This window comes from Monodon monoceros, unplaced genomic scaffold, assembly GCF_005190385.1.
Source record: "Monodon monoceros isolate NGI ecotype Baffin Bay Population unplaced genomic scaffold, NGI_Narwhal_1 Super_Scaffold_3, whole genome shotgun sequence".
NCBI classification, from domain to species: domain Eukaryota; kingdom Metazoa; phylum Chordata; class Mammalia; order Artiodactyla; family Monodontidae; genus Monodon; species Monodon monoceros.
The window spans coordinates 44,862,349-44,883,511 of record NW_021703780.1 but is presented as its reverse complement, the minus strand read 5'-3'; the positions used below and the strand labels follow the sequence as shown (position 1 = coordinate 44,883,511).

The window sequence follows — 21,163 nt, the reverse complement described above, 5'->3', positions numbered from 1 at the left end:
GACCCATGGAAGGTTGCCAAGTAGGGGAGAAATAGAAACACAAGGAATGGTGCTTTAAGAAAATGAGCCCAGCAGCAGAATAAGGAATGGTTTGGAGAGTCAAGTGGAACAATAGCACAGGATGAGGGTCTTCAGGTGGCACCTTAGTGCCCCTGGCAAGCACTGAACTCAGGGGAAGAGGGGAAGTCAGGGTTGATTGAAGGAGGGCTGGGGGGAGGAAGAGAGTCTGTGGGAGCAGTGGAGGCCTCCGACCCGGAAGGCACTGATGGCTGAGCCCTAAGTGAGCTCAGATGTTTGGTCTCTAAAGCTCAGTTCTCTTTTCCCTGAATGACACTGTCTTTCCTAAGAGTTAATTAGGAAATAATAAACTGCCTAATAGTTAACCACTATTAATTTGTTCTCAACTACGGATTAGAAACTAGATCTTGCATATCTTTCATGGTCTTTAATAATAGTAATTCTTATATTTTTAGTGAACAACAGTAATTTCATTTTATTAACAACAGTAATTTTAGCATCACTTTCTATAATAACAAACATTTAGGTAGTGCTTGTAATGTCTTGGGAATTTTAAATTGTTCTAGGTATTTTAATTTTCATAGCAATCTAATAACCCCATTTTACAGACCAATAAACTGAAGCTGGGGAAGATTAAGTAATCCTCTTAAGGACACACAGGCAGTGCCCGAGAGAGTTGGGCTCAGGACCTGTGGTGGTCTGGATTCAGACTCTTTGCTGCCAACATTGCAGACACTACCTCCCAGCTCCCATCCAGCCCTTCCACTACCTCTAAGGTTGTGATGTTGCTCCCTTTTCTCTGGCTAAGTTGCAAAAAGTTAGGTTTTTTTTTCCTTCTCTCTCTCTACAGGAAACCTCCAGAGATTCCATCTCTTCAGATGCTGCACACAGAACCAGGGCTCTCCTCAGGCTCAGGCCAGCACAAATGGACAGTCATTTGTGGACAGGCTGACCCATCAAATGGCTTATCCATCTGTTTTTTCCCTTTCAAATCAGACATGGTAAAGAGATAGAACAATTAAGGGCTAAGGGAGTAAGTGAAGGTTGTTTCCAGAAATCCTCTTCTCTTCAAGTGATTAGTTATGTACCTTAAACAAATATTTTGAAATATTTCATTCTCATTTATCTTAACATAGTTAATTTCTAATAATTCACTTCATCCTGCCCTCATATATATAAGGCAATAACATGCTGTACATCACACTTGCTTTTAACTTTATCCTCCTCTCTCTTACCAATATTCAAAAGATCTTTACTTAAAAGCGATAGAGCCAAATGCATTTAATTAATTCCCTACCAATTTTGGAGTGAGTGCCACATATTTAAATTTTATTAAGGTCTCTTGTGGTCTGCATAGGAAAGGTGGGGCTACTAAACACAGCAAGCTCATTAACAAAGATACATTACTTTAAATCTACTGAAAACCATACTGACATGATTGACTATGGGTTATTCAATTTTACACTGTATATGTCAGATAGCTTCTTAAATCTTTTTGAGAGCTGCTATAATTCCTTAAGGGGGAAACACGTGGTCTCCCAGGGACAGAAGTAATTGCTTCTCTACCTTTAGAAACTCCACACTACAACAGATTAAACTGAACGTTTGGAACAAGTAGCCCAGAAGAGACTTATCAGTAGTTGAGCTCTATTTCTATTTTTTTCCTACAGTGCACAAGCTTAGAGTACTCATGTTGGTGTGGTGATACATGATTAATAGTGTGAATGGTTTGCTAATCTCCTGTCCTTAATCTTCCTTTTCTTCTGAAAAGGTTTCCTTAGCCATCTTGCCCTGTTTTCCTAGGTACCAAAGTTTGAGAAGTCACTATGGTAGATTACATTTGTAAATGTTGTAAATACCAGAATTCATCCGTGATACAATTATCGACACTCGTGGGGAGTGGAGATAAGTGACTGGGAGCATCATCCCCGGCTCCATGCTTCATGATAAATCCCCTAACAAAATGCCCTGGTCATCTGCAAAGTAGACCCACAAGGCATAATAAAGAGCAGTTTACAGCACTTTACGTTCACTAATTATTTAATGCAGTCACCTCCTTACAGAGAATATTTAATCACTTGCTGACCTTCACATAAAATGACTGTCCTGCAGTCCCACCCACCTACTCCAGTGTGTGCCCTGCTTTGTTTTGCTGCTAGCAGGGGGGAAGCTGGTCCTCTATGTCTCACCACAGCTCCCTGAGACCACAAATAGCATCATAGTTGGTTGTTGAGAGAGAGGACCACAGATGCAAGCCTGGCTAGAGATAAGGCCACAGTAATGGGCAGCCTTAGGAAGGGACACAATGCTGTCAGCTTCATTAGCTCCATGGACTAATCAGCTATTAACTCAAGAGACAAGTGTAGATGTTTTTCTGTAACAAGTAAAGCTATAAAACTAGCATCATACATTTAAAATCTGGTTAATTGTCATCATGTGTCTGTTAATCTTACATCCTCAAACTTTTCTAGCATTGACTGAATATGGGAAATTATAAGTGGCATTAACAGACATGGAGAGAACCAATCTCTTGGCAGTGACTGGAGTTCACAGATGTTGGTTCACGACCTCAGGAGTTCTCAGAATGACATTCGAAACTGGTCCCTGTACGTGGAGGGCAAGGAGAGACAGCCACTCCAGACTGGTAGGTGACAGGCTTAATAAGCAGGGGACTTACATATGAGGCTTGTCATGGGCTGTGGCAAGATGAGGTCTCTGCACACAACCACCAGAATCTTGAGAGTTTATAGAGAGGCCTTAACTGGGTTCAGTCACTTACACAGTCTAGATGGTCTTAGCAATGCAGAGCTCTCTCAAGGCTGTGTCCTTGGGCAGCTTATCATGTGGGAACAGTGGGCAGAACATACACTGCAAGGACAGGGGTGCATGGGGAGTCTTGATTGCCCAGGTCCAGCCAAGGGTCACTCTGTGGTCATGTCCTCTCAATGACAGATGTTGATTAAATAGATTCCTGCAGGATGAGAAAGGAAAAGGAAAGAAATCCCACAATCACAGAGAGGCAGCTGGGACAACAAACTCAGAGAACAATGGAGAGAAAACTGCAAGTGTGACAGGAGCTGTATTGTAGATTCACTTGGAGAAGAAAGTGAAAAATTATTTTAAGCTGTTTATTTGTAATATAGCTTAAACCTGCAAAACTCCTATATAGGCAGGATCTCCATATCATCTAGACTTTGCAAGAAAAAGGAGACATTATTAATAGTCAGGAAACAAGCATTACCAAGTGTATGATCCTGGGTAACTAGGACGAGTGCCTGTCTGACATATAGCCACAAGAAATGGCTGAGCACAGAAGTGAAGAAACATCACTCATACTTAGAAACATGACTTGTGATGGTTAATTTTATGTGTCTACTTGACCAGGCCACCAGGTGCCCAGATATTTGGTCAAACATTATTCTGTTTCTTTGAGGGTATTTTAAAATGAGATTAGCATTTAAATCAGCAGACTGAGTAAAGCAGATTGCCCTCCCTCATGTGGGTGGGCCTCATTCAATCAGTTGAAGGCCTGACTAGAACAAAAAGGCTGACCCATTGATGAGTAAAAGGGAGCTCTTCCTGCCTGGCTACCTTGAGCTGGGCCATCACTCTTCTCCTGTCTTCAGACTCAGACTGAGGCTCAGCCCTTCCTGGGTCCCAACCCTGTCAACCTTTGGACTGGAACATCCATCCCTAGGTCCTGGTTGACAGGACTTACAACTTACACTGGAACTAAGCCATCAGCTCTCCTGGGTTCCCAGATTGCCAACTCCTGCAGATCTGGGGCTTGTCAGCCTCCATAACAATGTGAGCCAATTCCTTACAATCAATCTCTTCATAAATAGAAATTGTATGTATAAAGATATATATATATATATATATATATATATATATATATATATATATATATATATATGCACCCTATTGCTTCTGTTGCTCTGGAGAACCCTGACTGATGCATTACTTATAATTACTCATAAAGGAATAAATATAGGAGAAGCAAACAATGTGTTAAGTCATTTCTATAAGGTTATTCCTTCTGTAGAGAACTTTTCCTTCCCTTCTGAAGTGGAAGAAACCTTCCCCAAAAGTTGCTGTGACTTATCCAAGATAACTAAAGCCTTGGACTTAGCTGAACATGGGATAGAGGAAAACAGATAAAGACAAATCCCCAAGTAATTAAATTCTTATGTATCATACTTTCTACACGGGTATTTTAATTTTTTTAGATTCTTTTCTTGGTAATAGGATCTCTATTTTTTTAATTTATTTATTTTATTTATGTATTTTGGCTGCATTGGGTCTTCATTGCTGTGTGTGGGCTTTCTCTAGTTGCAGCGAGTGGGGACTACTTTTTGTTGCGGTGCACGGGCTTCTCATTGCGATGGCTTCTCTTGTTGCAGAACATGGGCTCTAGGTGCATGGACTTCAGTAGTTGTGGCTCACGGCTCTAGAGAACAGGCTCAGTAGTTGTGGCACATGGGCTTAGTTGTTCCACGTCATGTGAGATCTTCCTGAACCAGGGTTTGAACCCCTGTCCCCTGCATTGGCAGGTGGAGTCTTAACCACTGTGTCACCAGGGAAGCCCCATCTACATGGATATTGAAGTGTATAACTTCATCAATAAGAATGAACCAATTCAAAATCACCTCCTAGGCCCTCTGTTTCTGCCCCTGCTGCACCCTCAGAATTTCACACGTTTCATGAAGTCATGATAGGGGATTGAACCATCAGGGCAGATTGGAGGCCTGGTCACCTCAGGAGAGCAGAAACCTGAAGTAATGAGAAGAAATGAAGGATAATTAGGTGTCAAAATCATAGCAGCAAAATCTTGCTATGAATTTAAAGGAAGACCCAAGCTGAAGTAAAAGCTGTGTGGCATGGACATATATACACTGCCAAACATAAAATAGATAGCTAGTGGGAAGCAGCTGCATAGCACAGGGAGATGAGCTCGGTGGTTTGTGACCACATAGAGGGGTAGGATAGGGAGGGGGTGGGAGGGAGAGAGACGCAAGAGGGAAGAGATATGGGAACATATGTATATGTATAACTGATTCACTTTGTTATAAACAGAAACTAACACACCATTGTAAAGCAATTATACTCCAATAAAGATGTAAAAAAAAAAAAAAAGCAGCGTGAATAGCCACAAGTCAGCACCACGGACAGCTCCTTCAGGAGGCCTGGGCCAGATGGACAGCCCTCCTGTGCAGGCAGAGGAGGGGGTACAAAGCTTGGGCTTGGGGGACACTAGGAGCTCTGCCTCTTCTTCCCACATAAGGAAGTCCCTGCAACCGTCTGCCAGGGATGGGGAGACAGAGCACAGCACTCAACAGTCTGGAGTCAACCAGGTCTGACCAAATTCTGGTCCTTCAACTTCTCTACTGTGTCATCTTGAATTCGTGGTTTATTCTCCCTCAATCTCAATTCCCTAAAATGCAAAATGGGTGTAATACTATAATTACTGTTCGTCTCTTTTGAGGGAAGTATTGTCTGCTCTTATTTTAAGGTCAGTTCCCTGGGATGGGTGAGCAGAAAGGGATGTTACTGAGTCACTAACTCCTTGGGTTTGATTTAGTCTCTATCTACCCCATTACAGGAGAGAACGGGGAACATGAGAGCACTGGGGTGTGGGTAGGTGGGGAAAGGGGTGGATTAAAAACGGGAAAAACACACAGAAAACTAGTGAGAGGGGCTTCCCTAGTGGAGCAGTGGTTAAGAATCCTCCTGCCAATGCAGGGGACACGGGTTCGAGCCCTGGTCCAGGAAGATCCCACATGCCACAGAGCACCTAAGCCCGTGTGCTACAACTACTGAGCCTGCGTGCCACAACTACTGAAGCCCGCGTGCCTAGAGCCCATGTTCCACAAAAAGAGAAGCCACCGCAATGAGAAGCCTGTGCACCGCAGTGAAGAGTAGCCCCCACTCACCACAAGTAGAGAAAGCCCGCGTGCAGCAACGAAGACCCAATGCAGCCAAAAATATACGTGGAGTCCACATGCTATACACACTTCTTAATAAAATCTGCATTCATGTGCAGTCATGTGGGGAAAGCCCAGGGTCACAGATAATCCTAACTACTTAAACTCAGTCTGAGCTCCTCACAGATGCTACATATTTAAGTGAATACAGTAAAACAAAGTATCTTTTTACCCAAAATATGAATGGGATGGGAATTACTTCATTTTATTTGATCAATTTGGATTCTAATTTTTAAATTTCTGACCTGGAAGTGATGAGAATAAGGCAGAGGGGAAATTTGAAAGTGAAAAAAAGAAGGAATGAACTAAATGGGAAGACATGAAAAGGAAAGATAAGATTAAATAAAGAAAATTGATGTGTGGGAACGTTGATAGGAGTGGTGGGAAATGCCCTGGACTCTGTCTCGGGAGACGTGGTTCTGCTCCCAACTTGGGAACAGTGGTTAAAAGACAAGGAGTTGTATTATTGTCAGTCACAAACATGGGGCCTGAAAGAAATCTGCTTCCCAAAATGCCTCCAGTTCTAATAATCACTATGATTCTAAAGGCAAAAATATATATCTATGTGTGTGTATGTGTACATGTAATCTACATTATATATTATGTGAAATATCTTAAAACACTGTTATGGTTGTCTCCCTCATACTTGGAAGCCTCAGAAAATTTAATAAAAAATCATAAAGGAAGGAAACACCGAGGACATCACATAAAGGCTCCCACCCAAAAGAGGAATTGTATGATTTCAATAACCACTGACTTTTCTTAACACCAACACCCATTGAACACAAAAGACACCTTTAAAAGGACCTAAATATGACATAGAACTTAATATTTTGGAGTTCTATTTGCAGCAATGCCACCAGTTTGAATTTATAGCACTTTTCAAAGTACTTTCATTTACTTTCTCATTTTTCTTTCCCAAATTTCTGTAATAATTTCAAAGGATAAGGTTAAAATTGCTATTTTATAAATAGGAAAGTAAGACAGAATTTTAAGTGATTTATCCAATCATAACCAACTAGTGCAAGATAAGAATTAGACTTGGCTTCCAATTTATAGTGCAATGCTCTGTTTTACAAATGGTAATATAATCTTAATATTTCTCTATGGATTATCATGCAATTAACCATATACAACTCTTAAAGCATTAGTTGAAATGTTTATTTGAAGTGTCTTAAACAAGTCCACACAACTATTGGGTAGATGAGATAAGATCTAACCTTTTATCTTCTCATTTCAAAAATAATGTTTAATTATTCCAGAAAGTATTTTATTTCCATGGTTGAATTATTAATGTTTCTCTTCTGTATTTAATAAAACCATCTCTCCCGAATGAGTCAGACTGTTTTACATGTAGAGATGGAGTACAGTTAGTAGTTAACATGTGAGCTCTGGAATCAGATGACATCATTTACTAGCCTTGTGTCCCTGGTTTAATCATAAGTTACTTGTACCTCAGTTTCCTCATTTAGTGTTGTTAGTACAAATAAATTGCTTAGAGGAGTTTCTGGTTCATATAAAGTTCTTGATGAATCAGTCACAATCATGCCAGTTGTCTGTGGATGAACACTAGAAGGTAATAACTACACATCATGTATAACCATAACTTACCACACATTACCCACCTGTGGGATTGCCTTCAAGAAGCAGGTCACATCTCCCTTTCTTGCTATTTAATGAAATCATGAACAGTTCAGCTTTGACAGAAGAGTCCCAAAACTCCCCAGAGATAAACTATGTTCATGGTAACTAGGAGGATGTAGATGATTTAGAAGCACAATGCATCCACATTTCTCCTGAGTCAGGAGTGTCCACAGCTAACTGTAAAGATTTTGGTGAACCACTGGTTAGGGGAAATAACCTGTTTTCTGCCAGGTGTTATAGATAAGCAAGATTCAGAACTGGTGTCAAACACTAAAAGCCTAAACCCTCCATTTGAGTGGCTTGGTGCTTTGTTTCTCTTAAACACAGGGGATAAGGAGATAAGAATGATTAAGTAGTGCTTTGTTTATGATAGCAAGAGGTGGATGGAATCAAATACTCGCTTGACTGAGTGGTGTTTAGGTGGTAAATAGGCATAGTTATAGCTATACATTTGTTTTTGGAAATCAGAAACTGTAATTCATAGCTTTCCTAAAAACATAACTACCAGGTTGTATCAGAACAGGATGTACAGAATTAAATGGTAAAAGGGATGATAAGTACTTGGAAGGCATGGAAAACACAGATAGAAAAATACGGCTAGAGTATTTCTATTGGAATGGAACTTGTTGTAGAAGAAAGAAAGAGAGAGAGAGAGAGAGAGAGACAGCGAGTGAAGGAGGGAGGGAGGAAGGAGAAAATATCAGATCCCTAATTCTATTGTCTAATACTGGTACATTTAATATTTAGCTATTACTTATATACTCATTTGAAATATAGACAGTAGAACAGTGATTTAAATAAACTATAGTAAATCCATAGAACAGAATATTAGACACCATTAATATAATGGTTTTGGAGTATACTTAATGCATATCTGAAAAATATTTCATGTCATAGAAAACTGTTCATGATGACTTTAAGTGCAAAAGCAGAATATATATATATATATATATATATATATATATATATATATATATGTATATGGAGGATATGTTGTATTGGGTTGGCCAAAAAGTGACCTCGGTTTTTAAGTAAAAATAAGAGGAACCTTTTTCATTTTCACTAAGAATTTTATTGAACAACATGTTCACCCTTTTGTTCCACTACCTGCTGCCATTTTTCAGGCAAATTCATAATTCCATCTTCCCAAAACTTTTTATCTTTTTGAACAAAGAACTGTTCCAGTTCCAGGTGCCTTTTACAGAATCCCAGAGAATTGAAATTTTTTCCATTAAGAGAATTTTGTAAAGACCTAAATAAATGGAAATCTGAAGGTGCAATATCTGGGGAATACGGCGGATGAATCAGAACTTCCCAACAAAGCTGTAACTGTTTTTGCCTGGTCATCAAATAAACATGCGATCTTGCATTATCCTGATGGAAGAGTAAGCATTTTCTGTTGACTGATTCTGGATGTTTTTCGTTAAGTGCTGCTTTCAGTTGGTATAATTGGAAGCAGTACTTGTTGGAACTAATTGTTTGGTATTCCCCAAGGAGCTCATATTAGAGGACTCCCTTCCAATCCCACCATATACACAACGTCACCTTCTTTGGATGAAGACTGGCCTTTGGTGTGGTTGGTGGTGGTTTATTTTGCTTGCCCCACAATCTCTTCTTTTCCACATTATTGTACAGTATCCACTTTTCAGTGCCCATCACAATTTGTTTTAAAAACGGAACTTTTTTTTTTACTTTTAAGTAGAGAATCTCATGCAGAAATACAGTTAAGGAGGTTTTTTTCGCTTAACACAATGTTAAGCGAAATGTTTGGAACCCAAACATCAAAGTGACTAACATAACAAGGCTGGTTCAAATGTTTTTCAACACTTGATTTGGATATTTTGAGTATGTTGGCTATCTTCCACATGGTATATCGTTGATTTTTCTCAATTAATGTCTCGATTTGATTGCTATCAACTTCAACTTTCTACCCAACCGTGGAACACTGTCCAGTGAGAAATCTCCAGCATAAAACTTTGCAAACCACTTTTAACACATTCGATCAGTCACAGCACCTTCTTCATACACTGTACACATTTTTTTGCATTTCGGTCCCGTTTTTACCTTTCTTGAAATAATAAAGCATAATATGCTGAAAATGTTGCTTTTTTTCTTCCATCTTCAATATTAAAATGGCTTCACAAAAATTCACCAATTTTTATGTCTTTTTTTTAAATGCACACTTATGTGACAGTTGTCATATACAATCTAACAAAATTGTTTTGGATGAAGTTAAAGACAGCTAAGTGTTACTAGAGCCATCTTGCAAAAAAAAATGAATGAACCTTTTGGCCAACCCAGTATAAAGTATAAAATTATATTTAAATATCATACATAAACATAGGAAAAGTAAGAAGTAAATATGCCAAAAAATGAACTGGTATTTCTTAGGTGATGATATTATAGATAATGTTTATTTGCTACTTATGATTTTCTATATTAACATGTCTTACTTTGATAATCAGAAAAGTTTTGAATCATTAGTACACCTTTTTTTTTTTTTTTTTTTTTTGCGGTACGCGGGCCTCTCACTGTTGTGGCCTCTCCCGTTGCGGAGCACAGGCTCCAGACGCGCAGGCTCAGCGGCCATGGCTCACGGGCCCAGCCGCTCCGCGGCATGTGGGATCTTCCCAGACCAGGGCACGAACCCGTGTCCCCTGCATCGGCAGGCGGACTCTCAACCACTAGCACCACCAGGGAAGCCCTCATTAGTACTTTTTAAAGCATGGAAAAGAAACAATCTAAATGATTAAAACATTTTCCTCCATAGGTAAAGGAAAAAATTAATTTTAAATTCTACTTTCCTTGAAAAGGAATGAGATTTTTGAATAGTTAATAACTAACCTTTCACATAAGTTATTCTTATTAATTCTATTCATTCCTCATACAATAAGCTTTGTTGCTTTAAATCATCAATAGTTGATCTTGTTTGCTATTAAGAGGGCAAAACCTAAGCAAATAAGACATTTCAACTCCTCCCATACCATTTTTTACCAGCTTCCAAAGTTTTCTAAGACTTGATCAAATCACTTTACTCTCATTTCTCTAAGTTTATAATTGTCAACACTTAAGAAATATCATATGTATGTGTGTGTTACTACTTGAATTACATATATTAATGACATTTTTAAGGTTAAAATTAAAGTATTTTCAAAATAGTGCATGCCTATGTACATTCTCAATAAAAGTATTTTTAATGAAGAAAAATAATATTTATTTTGTGTACCTTAGTGAATTCCTAAAAAAAATATGATTTGAGATGTACGGTGAAAGGGAAATATATTGAATGTAGTACCTGCAAGCCAGTAAGATTGGGGATCTTGAAACATGGACGTAAAACATTCTAAAATGTATATACATACATATATGACATATAAAGTCCTTTGGAATCTGTATATAACTCAAATTTTATGTAATATAAAAATATATAATTTTTTTTCATCACAGAGTTAAAATATTTAATTAAAGTTTACAGTAATAGTGAATCATAGAGCAGGTGTTACAGCAAAGTCTAATTAAATATTTTAACCCTGTGATAAAAAATTATAATTGACATCTCAGAGAACTTCTGAAGAATTAATAACTGTACAACAGACATCAACAGTGTTATAATTCTAAAAATTAAAAGTAAAACCTCATATATATATGAGTTTAATGAAGGAAAGACACATAAAAATAATCTGGTTGAAAATCACCTATGTGCTCATGCCAAGAAGAGACAGAAGAAAGATTACCATTGCACTGTAGTTAAGTGCCAACACCTGAGAAATAGAAATACATTTGAACATGAACACGTTTACCATTTATTGACTCTGTGGGGCTAAACAAGCTACCACGTCTATGAATTCTTTTTGCGGGAAGGGGGAGTAAAAAGAAAAGATGAGGGAATTCCAAGGACTCTATATTCTGTATCATAGAAAAGTCAGCAAGGACTGTTAATTCCAGAGAATGCCTTTGGGAACTCCTTTGGCCTTGCATGTTATCCTTAACTTGGGCTGCTCCTTTTTTCTCTCCACAGGAGTTTAATTTTTCAATTTGTGCCACTATTGGTATAAAGTATGCCTCATTAGCTTGTGGGAGGTATCTAGTCTTCATTAATTCAGTTCTCACATCATTTGCTTTGCACATACTCATGATTAGCTTCCAAATAACTTAGGTAACTTCAGTAGATTTATGACTACAATTTTACTCTATGTTTGTTTTTTTTCAACTCCCTTTTTCCCCTTTTTGTTCTTCTATAGAAGTTAAAATTTTAAAAGACAAAGCTCCTTTGGGGAGTGATATGATATTAAAATTTTTGGCATTCATTTGTCTTATATGATTAATGCACAGAGATTTTTGGTATTTTAGTAATTTTCTTACCTTGGAAACTCTGATTAAAAAAAGCAAACAATTGATTTTTTTAAACACCTGTTGAAAAATATTTTAAACTATAAATTCAAACCAAGAAAATATCCAAGCCTCAGACCATTTCAGAATCCTATATTTATTGCTTCAATCTATATAGAATAGGTTAATGTTATATTTTGGATACACTGTTTTCACATGGGACTTACACTACATCAACAAAATCAAGGCCATGAGTTGATACTGATGTTATGGTAGATTTAAAGCAAACAAAAAAAAATATAATCACAGTAATTTGCAGCTTCTTCCATATAGAGATATAATCTATTCCTCTTTCTCCTGAATCTGGGCTTTGCCATGTGACTTCGTTGGTCAAAGAACCTTAGCAAACATGGACAAGCTGAAACATCAAGAATACCTGCACATGGGAGTGTGCCCTTCCCTGCTGCTTTTGGAACCCTGTGAAAAGTCTGGGCTGGCCTGCTAGCACATAGAGGTCTATGGCTCAGTCACTTTGGCCACCCAGCCTTGTGAGGAACACCATCTGGAACCAATCAGATCTCAGCTGACCTGCCAGTTAACCACAGGAGTAAACTCAGGCCAGACCATCCAAAGAACTAGCCAGTTGACCCCAGCCCAAACTGTTAACCCCCAGAATTGCAAATGGATGAGCTGGTTATTTTTTAAACCAAGATTTGGGGTTATTTGTAACACAGCAAAACCTATTGATATAGTTGATATATTTTAAAGCATCAAAATAAATTTCAAGATCTCTCCTTGATAATGGCCATAATTTTAGAATGAATTAATCAAGGAAAAATTTGATTAAAATAGCCATAAAGACTGCCCTATGATACAGCTTGAATGAATCCATCACAAAGCAACTAAAATATATTCTATATTCATTAGACACCCAAATAATACATAGCATGATAAGTATAGTAATAAATAGAGGGTTGGTAAACAACCAAATATGGCTGCTACACCTCACTTCTACAGAAAAAGACCACCAAGAAATCTTACCGAGCTCCATTAGTAAGAAAAAAAGCAAGCAATATGTTTGGCACTGTGAACTCCATTCAATAAATCTTCTTCTCTTTACCCGTAGGTGAGTCCCTTAGCTCTTCACAAGAGTTTATGGAGTCTACATTTATGTATAACTCTAACAAATTGGATCTTCTCATTTTCAAGAAAAAAAAATCCTCTTAAGACATCAAGTTAGAAAGAAAAATTCTTATCCACAAGCATTCTGACACTGAAGGAAGAGCTGTTATACACAAACAAATTGATGGGAAATGTATAAACAATATACTCAATAAGCAAGGCATATGAGACCACCAGAAAGTCCCATCCTCCTCAGTGGTTCCCAGTGCATTTTACACACAGTTCATGTTTCCTGTGATGACTTAAGGCTTCAAAAACTTTTTGAGTATATACTGTTTAAAGGGTCCTCTCCAACAACAACAGCAAATATATCCAATTCAAAAACAGGCAAAAGACTTGAATAGCCATTTCTCCACAGAAGATATAAAAATGTCCAATAAGCACTGTAAAAGATACTCACCATCACTCTCATTAGGGAAATGCAAGTCAAAACCACAATGTGGTACCACTTCATACCCATTAGGAATGCTATTACCCCAAAATCAGAGAATGACAAGTGTTATGAAGAAGTGACATGAAGAAGTTGGAACCCGTGTATATTGCTGGTGGGGATATAAAGTAAGGCAACTGCTGTGGGAGACAGAATAACAGTTCCTCAACAAATTAAGCATAGAATGATCCACAATTCCATTTCTGGGATGCAAAAAAGAATTGAAAGCAGAGACTCAAACGGTTATTTGAACCCAAATGTTTATAACCGTATTGTTCACAATAGTCAAAATGTGTAAACAACCCAATAGTCCATCAACAGATGAATGGACAAACAAAATGTGGTCTATGCACACAATGGAATATTATTCAACCTTAAAAAGGAGTGAAATTCTCATACATGCTACAACATGGATGAGCCTTGAGGACATGATGTTAAGAGAAATAAGCCAGTCACAAAAGTACAAGGATTGCATGATTCCACTTATAAGAGGTACCTAACTTAGCCAAATTCACAGAGAAAGAAAGTAAAATGATCACCAGGGGCTGAGGAAAGGAGGAATAGCAAGTTATTGTTAAATGGGTACAGAGTTTCAGTTGTGGATGATGAAAACCTTCTGGAGATGGATAGTGGTGACAGTTGCCTAACAATGTGAATGCACTTAATGCCACTGAATTTTACACCCAAAATGGTAAATGGTAAATTTTGTTATGAGTAGTTTACCATAATATAAAAAAGTCAGGGTCAATTAATTGTATGCATAAAAAGTCACTGGTACAGGAGTACTAGAGGCATAATTTTGGGGCAAGTTTTCATGTAACTTGGATGGGAAGCTTCAAGGGTAAAGAAAATCTTGGCTTGTCCCTGAATCCTGGGTGGCGAAGAAGCATGCCTGATGAGGGAAACAGTGCACACAAAGGCAGAGAGGCTGGAGCAAACCACAACAGAAATCCTCCTTCCTGGAGTGACAAGAATATACACAAGAGGGCCACTGTGGGATGGGGAAAGTGCTCTTCTTATAAAGAGCCATCAAAGTTAGGAAAGAAATTAGGACATGATATAATTTAATGTTTATCAACCTGCTGAAAACTTCTTTTGTTGATGAGGGGAATTATGTAATTTTTAAGAAAATAATCCTAAACCTAAACAAAATGAAAGGACAACCTACAAACTGGGAGAAAATATTTGCAAATAATGTGACCAACAAGGGATTAATTTCCAAAATATACAAACAGCTCATACAACTCAATATCAAAAAACAAACAACCCAATCAAAAAATGGTCAGAAGACCTAAATAGACATTTCTTCAAAGAAGACATACAGATGGCCAAGAAGCACATGAAAAGATGTTCAACATTGCTAATTATTAGAGAAATGCAAATCACAGCTAAAATGAGGTTATCATCTCACACCAGTCAGAATGGCCAACATTAAAAAGTCTACAAATAACAAATGCCAAAGAGGGTGTGGAGAACAGGAAAGCTCCTACACTGTTGATGGGAATGTAAATTGATGTAACCACCATGGAAAACAGTATGGACGTTCCTCAAAAAACTAAAACTAGAGTTACCATATGATTCAGCAATCTCACTCCTGGGCATATATCCAAAGAAAACTATAATTCAAAAAGGTACATGCACCCAAATGTTCATTGCAGCATTATTTAGGATAGCCAAGACATGGAAACAACCTAAATGTCCATCACCAGATGAATGGATAAAGAAGATGTGGTACGTATATACAGTGGAGTACTATTCAGCCATAAAAAAGAATGAAACAATGTCATTTGCAGCACCATGGATGCACCTAGAGATTATCAGACTAAGTGAAGTAAGTCAGAAAGAGAAAGACAAATATCATATGATATCACTTATATGTGGAATCTAAAATATGGCACAAATGAATTTATCTATGAAACAGAAACAGACTCACAGACATAGAGAACAGATTTGTGGTTGCCAGGGGGGAGGTGGGAGGAGGTAAGATGGATTGGGAGTTTGGGATTAGCAGATACAAACTATTATATATAGGATGGATAAACAACAAGGTTCTACTATATAGCACAGGGAACTATATTCAGTAACCTGTGATAAATGGAAGAGAATATAAAAAAGAATGTATATACATGTATGTACAACTGAATCACTTTGCTGTACAGCGGAAGTGAACACAACATTTTAAATCAACTATACTTCAATAAAATAAATTTTTTTAATAATTAAGATATGAAAACAATATAATTATAAGCCTGTGACACTGGGTAGAAAAGAGTCCATAGATCAGAATTTAAAGCCAAGACGTTGCTGTTCATAAGAACTGTGTCACAAGAAGGAAGAGAAATGCCCAGCAGCAGATGTGGGGGGCCATGGTCTCTAAGTTCTTAACAACCAACTTCAGGGCTCCTTTCATCCAGTCTTTACAGATGACAAAACTGAGACTAAAGAAAATAAATGACTTGTTCATTATCTTTCAGTCAATGAGTGGAAAACATGCTGTTGCTCTGTTAGTAATGATAGGATGCAAATGAAATAAATAGCTCTTCAAAATACATTTTTGGACAAGAATGGAAATTTTTCTCAGCTACAAAACCCCAAATTACTACAAAATAGAATGAAAGAATGACCTCTAAATTGAATATATTAATATTGAATCACGATATCTCATAGAACAGTCATAGTGTTCCCCAGTCTGAGGGTTTTTTTAGGTCTAAAGTGAAATAACATAGCATAGGGCATGCTGAAACCTAGTCATTGTCCCGCTAACCCACCTCCAATCCTCAGCATAGTGCACCGAAGTAAAACGTGTTCTAATTCAATGCTGTGTTCTAACACCGAGTAAATAAAAATAGAGTTGTATTCCTAATTTTACTATCAAAATAAGTTAACTGATAATTGAATATGTAATCTTAAATTCTGAAACTGAAATGCAATGTTTCTCAATAAACATAGAAACAGTGTACAAAAATGCAATGTTTCTCAATAAATGTAGAAACAGATTGTGTTTTAATCATGTTGACTAATTTCTTCTAAACTACACATTCTCCCTCATTCCTCATCTAATTATTAAACTCGTTAATATGCACAAAGACAATTCAGAAGTTTTATAATGAACCCCGACTGTGGAAACAAAATTATATTTGTGAATATCTGTTGGGTATTTTTTTAATTTGTTTGTTTGTAATTAGATGCACCCTTCTTTCAAAGAGGGTAATAATGGTGATTTCAAAACTCCATAGATAAAGATGATGTGGATGTTTCCAGACCTCACCAGCCTGTGAAGAAAGAAGAAGCTGCATGAACAGTAGACATGCAAAACTCACTGGGTCACTGTCCCTACTGGTCCATGGAAGAAGGACTCCAGTCTCCGGAGGGTCCCCTGGCCAGGTATTTCCGGGATCCCTGAAAGGGAAAAAATAATTCTGCTGTGTTATCTGCTCTGGACTGTTCTTTCTAGGGGGGTCTCCTTCCTGCATGGAAACCTCTAGTCATTGCTTCATGTGACCTGGGAAATATCTGTGCCCAGGTCAAGGTGCCACCTCCCTGTGTCCCCAATGTAGCCAGTCTCCAAGGAGACAGAGCCATGCCCATTGCTGTCTGAGGCTGAAAGAAGCCCTCTTTGCAGTGTCCTATTTCCCTACCTCACCCCCAGGTGTTCCTGCAATTTAAAAAATTCTTTCTGCTTTAGCATAAAGCAAAATCTGTTAAGCATATCAATGTATGCTAATAGATGTCCTTATGGGTCACAGCACACGGGCTCAGCAAACAGAAAGATGCTTATTTCCAATTGGAGCTCAGCTAAAATCCACTTTAAATGGTCATGGACTGAAATTATTTTCATAATTTAAATGTGACAAAACAAATACTCGAACCATAAGTAGAAACATATTACATAACACACTGGTGCATGCCAGCATCAAAGGATTAAATATTAGCCAGAAATGTCTCTTTCTCTATTTATCCAACCCTATTAACTTAAAGAAAATGAACCCCTGTCTGAAGTCACCTGAAGGAATGCCACTGGCTATTTCAAAAACATGGCCTGCAAATGATGAGCTGCCATATTTTAATAACTTTTAAAAAAAATTCCCTGAATTTGAAATTCACCTTCTGCTTGATTAGTTGGTCTCATATAAATCCTCTTTTCTTTGGATCTGCTTTCTGAGTAAATGCTTGATCCTTTGTGTGTGAATCGTCTTTTAGATGTGCTTTGGGGATAAAATACAAAAAGACAATATTTCCCTTGCATGCTTTTTTAAAAGGCAAAAGTAATTTGTTTAAAATAGAAAGAGGTATTTTACTATGAGGCAAATTACAAAATTATTGAAGTAAGTTGCAGTGTAAGTATACATATATGCATGTATAGAAACAGTCAAATAAAAGCCTAAAATACAAACTCAAAAAATTTTGGTAGCTTTCTTTTTATAGGCATATATACATGCCTAGGTACGAATGTCCATGTACATATGTATTTACATATTTAAATTTACCAGGAGTAAGAAAAGTTTCTCTTGAGTATGTGTTCTTCAACACACAATTCTAAATTTACATACAATTCTAAAATTAAAGGTAGTCAGTTTTTCTCATTTGGATTAATGGACTCAATTTCAACAAATTTAAATATGGACCCAATTCACTAACTGGGTCCATTCAAAAGCCTAAATATATGTTTGCTACAAAAGTTTAATAATTATCTTCCAAATGCAAATCGTTAAAAGAGAAAACATCTATAAATTAACAAAATATTCTTCTAGGAAAAAATAGAGGTTATTTTTAAAGAAATATTAATAAGATTCAAGGTATTCATTATATAACAAAAGCAGGGCCTATTTCATTTGAGATGAGTTTCAAGGAACTGGAAAAAAATGATAGGACCCCTCAAGTCCAAAATTCTAGAACCAAAGGGAAATGGAGCTTGCAGTCATGCACTCATCAGAACTGACTAAAATGCTGTATCTAAAAATAAAAAGAATTTCAATGACAGTTTATTAGGGAGTTATTAGAGGTAGAAGTTGATACACTCTTTAAGGCACTGGAATAGACATCAGATAAGATAATGAAGTTTATGGTTAAGAAAAAATGAAAAATTAAAGAAATTTTAAATGTGCTTTAAAAATACAGATTCTCCTGAAAATCCTGAGCCAAAAGAAAAAGAGAAAATGTTTGGAGAAAGTGACAGAAATGTCCCACCTATCCCATCCCAGGAAATGTTAGGGGAACCGCTGACTGAAACTGCCCGCCATGGCCAGACACCATAGTAACCACTTGCATGAGTTATCTTAAACAGGAAGTCCTGGGAAGGAATATGGAACTAACAAGCTACTACCAACTGGAAGAAATCCGGAAAGGTCAAAAGGAGAAAGGAGACGCCAGTCCATATGTCTAACCAAACTCCCAGAATCCTTCTCGCTGGAATCCATCTTGGCTGAGTGATGCATGTGTCACCAGGAAGGACCCTGAGTCAGAATAATTGGCCAGAGACACCCGGAAACTATCCCCATTACCACAAAAATCCAGACTGCGAGCCACATGGCAGAGCAGTCCTCCTGGTTTCCCTTAACCCGCTGCTCTCCGCCCAGGCGCCCCTTCCCTGTAAAGTCTTTTGCTTTGTCAGAATGTATGTCTCCTCGGACAATTCATTTCCGAGTGTTAAACAGGAGCCCACTCTCGGGCCCTGGAAGGGGTCCCCCTTCCTGCAACAGAAAAAGAGAGGACAATTGTGGGGCTGCCCCGGAGCAGAGTGATTAAGTAGGCAAAGCCTCCTCTGTCGCCAATAACTTCTAGAATACAAATAATTATTCCCATTCCATGTGGAAAAACCTGTTAAGGTATGACCAACAAACAAAAGTTAATTGAAAGTACACCAGTCTCTACTCAGTCTCCTGAAAAGAAGGCCAGAGGCTGACTTACTTTCCTAATGTACATCAATAATCTTTAACAACTGCACCATCACTGGCCCCATCCATACTCTTTCAATGAACAGGATTTGTTTCCTAAACTCTCCTTTTTCCCACTCTGAGCATCTGATACGGAGCAGGACCCTGTGGGACTCCTGGGCACAAAAGCCTTTCTGTGTCCCCCATTTCTTGATTATGGGAGATAGACTTCATTCAGCCTCCTTGACCTTTCCTGAGGTCTAAAGAGCAGGTTCAAACAGATGCTAATCAGGGAAGGGAGGGGATGAAGAGATAAGGGAGGAGTAGTCAAGAAACAATAGTGCAGCCCTGGAGCAGGGTCCTGGTTCCCCCTCAAGGGATACAGATAACAATATCTTTGAGCTGTTTTGCAGATACTGAAGCCCCCACCAGGTGGGAGACGTTAACTGTATGCTGCCCGCAAGCTCGTAGACCGCAAACTGATTGGAACTAGAGTTTGATGGTGCTGACTCCCATTACCTCACCACCAACCAATCAGAAGAGTGTCCACGAGCTGACCATGCCCACCCTCCTCTTTGAACCATTTCTATAAAACTCCTCACTACCCCCTCCAGGTCAGGACACACAGTTTTTGAGGACATTAGTGTGCTGTGGCCTCCTTTGCCTGAAAAAGCAATAAAGCTATTCTTTTCTATTTCACCCAAAACTCTGTCTCTGAGATTTAATTCAGTGTTGGGGTACAGATGCCGGATTTAGCTTCACTTCCAACCCACCACTTCCCCAAAACCTTCCAAAAGGCTCTCTTATCACCTCAACACTCACCACTGCATGCCCTCCATCCTCACAGCCCATCTAGTTCCCAGACATGACCACAGGGATTTACCTTGGAACACACTGGCCCAAAACTACCAGAGAAAGCTGGACATATCCCCCCCCACACACCCTGTTACCACCCCTTGCTGCCCATGGAGGGAAGCACAGAGAAACCAGGATGTACAGTTGTTCTCTTCCTTTGACTACCCCTTCCTTGTGAAAAAGTGTCATGAAGAATTCATGTGGCTTAAATTTCTCATCTCAGAATCAGACTTCTGTACTGAATTGTAAAACAAGTGCTCAAAAGAAACCACCAACATTTGGTTGCAGGGAACCCATCTCTCCTCCATCTCCAGATATGCTTGATGATGTCTAAAATCAGGGTGCAGGGAGAGGTCTTTCTTTTGATAATTAAAATGAATGTGCATGTGCTTGGTTTACTGGAATTGACTCAAAGTCTGGCAGGAAACAAACATCTCTGACAGGTATGAGAATCTTACCTACTGGTATAGAATGGGGTGTAGGGGAAAGTATGCCACAAGGAAGCCTAATGTGTTACACACCTAAAAGGAAGAAAAGTCTCTATTAAATCAGGATGTGATTCAGGAAATGGATTAATGGAGAATAGGAAACAGTCTTTGCAGGATTCATAACACTATCTAAAAAAGCTGCTTGTTACCTGGAATCTCTCTAGAGAAAAAGAAGATGTGTCAAGATGCCTATAACTCTATTTGAAAGATTTATGAAGATTTGTTTTTGCTATTTTTCAACATAGACTTTGCTATAAAGAACCTTGCTTTTGGGGGACCTTGAAGATGGCGGAAGAGTAAGACGCGGAGATCACCTTCCTCACCACGGATACACCAGAAATACATCTACACGTGGAACAA

The 21,163-nt window shown here is 38.3% G+C and overlaps 1 pseudogene; it reads left to right on the top strand.

The window, feature by feature from the left end:
- Positions 1-2,571: 2,571 nt before the first annotated feature.
- LOC114907570 overlaps positions 2,572-21,163 on the top strand; it is a 124,650-nt pseudogene continuing 106,058 nt past the window's right edge.